The 1,792-nt window shown below is 44.5% G+C and overlaps 1 pseudogene; it reads left to right on the forward strand.

The window, feature by feature from the left end:
* LOC149578920 (25S ribosomal RNA) overlaps positions 1-811 on the forward strand; it is a 3,058-nt pseudogene extending 2,247 nt beyond the window's left edge.
* Positions 812-1,792: the final 981 nt, after the last annotated feature.

Raw genomic sequence — 1,792 nt, forward strand, 5'->3', positions numbered from 1 at the left:
TGGGCGGAAGACATTGTCAGGTGGGGAGCTTGGCTGGGGTGGCAGATTTGTTAAAAGATAATGCAAGTTTCCTAAGATGAGCTCAATGAGCATAGAAATCTCGTGTGGAACAAAAGGGTAAAAGCTCATTTGATTTTGATTTTCAGTACGAATACAAACCATGAAAGCATGGCCTATCGATCCTTTAGACTTTCAGAATTTGAAGCTATAGGTGTCAGAAAAGTTACCATTGAGATAACTGGCTTGTGGCAGCCAAGCATTCATAGTGACATTGCTTTTTGATCCTTCGATGTCGGCTCTTCCTATCATTGTGAAGTAGAATTCACCAAGTGTTGGATTGTTCACCCACCAATAGGGAACGTTAGCTGGGTTTAGACTGTCGTGAGATAGGTTAGTTTTACCCTACTAATGATCTATGCCATGATAGTAATTCAACTTAGTACGAGAGGAACCATTGATTCACACATTTGGTCATCGTGCTTGGTTGAAAAGTCAGTGGCGCGAAGCTACCATGTGTTGGATTATGATTAAATGCCTCTAAGTCAGAATCCATGCTAGATGTGGCGCATATCTCTCTCCGGCTACATCGCGACGCACAGAAGGGGTGCTCTTGAACTCCCAGGGGCCCATGTCATTAGCCATCTCCAATTGGTGCACTAGCCTGTTGGAGCAACCTTGGATATTAATTTCAAGTGGTTGGCAAGAAGAGTCTTTTGCAGATCACTTAAATAAGTGACGGGGTATTGTAAGTGGCAGAGTGGCCTTGCTGCCACGATCCACTGAGATTCAGCCCTCTGTCACCTCGATTCGTAAAACCTTTTTCAACTTTGAGGTGGGTGGGGTTTGCAAGGTTTTTTCTTGCGAGCTCGTAACAATCTCTCAAGTGCCAAATTCCCGATGGGTGGGGTTTGCAATTTGTGCGAGTGCAGGAAAATCTTCCAAGTGCCAAATTTCGGGCGGGTGGGGTTTGCAATTTTTGCGAGGGCATAAAAATCTCCCAAGTGCCAAATTCTTGGCGGGTGGGGTTTACAATTTCTACCAGGGTGGAAAAATCTCCCAAGTGCCAAATTTCGGGCGAGAGGGAGGGGTTTTGTAGAAATTTTTGCTAGGGTAGAAAAATCTCCCGAGTGCCAAATTTCGAGCGAGTGGGGTTTTGTAAAATTTCCACAAGGGGGAAGAAAGTCTCTTGAGTCCCAAATTCTAAGCTGGTGGGGTTTGCAATTTTCGAAAGGGCAAAAAAATCCCCCAAGTGTCAAATTCCCCACGGGTGCGGTTTTGTGATTTCTGCGAGTGCGAAAAAGTCTTCCAAGTGCACTTTCCATGTGGGTCGGGTTCGTAATCAATGCAATTTTGGGCGGGTTGAGTTTGCAATTTCTATGAGGGTGGAAAAATCTTCCAAGTACAAATTTTGGGCAGGCAGGGTTTCATAATTTCCAAGTGCCAAATTCTGAGCGGGTGGGGTTTGTAAATTCTGTGAGGGCGGAAAAATCTTCCAAGTCCAAATTTTGAGCGGGTGGGGTTTGTAAATTTTTGTGAGGGCAGAAAAATCTTCTGACTACAAATTCCAGGTGGGTCCCCAGGTTTTGTAATTTTCGCGAGGGCAAACGACTCATGTACGTGATCCAAAATCGGTCAACTTACTTTTTTGGTTAATGCCCAAAGTTTTGAACTCAAATCGAGTTGGCTACCCTGACTTGAATCACCTCAGAATTTTTCACACAACCCATGTCACCATGCTTGACTTGATTCTAAGTGCCTCGAGTCATGTACGTGGTCTAAAAGAGGTCAACTT

Source organism: Cupressus sempervirens, chromosome 1 (assembly GCF_028749045.1).
Source record: "Cupressus sempervirens isolate cs-2001-9-10 chromosome 1, ASM2874904v1, whole genome shotgun sequence".
Taxonomy (NCBI): domain Eukaryota; kingdom Viridiplantae; phylum Streptophyta; class Pinopsida; order Cupressales; family Cupressaceae; genus Cupressus; species Cupressus sempervirens.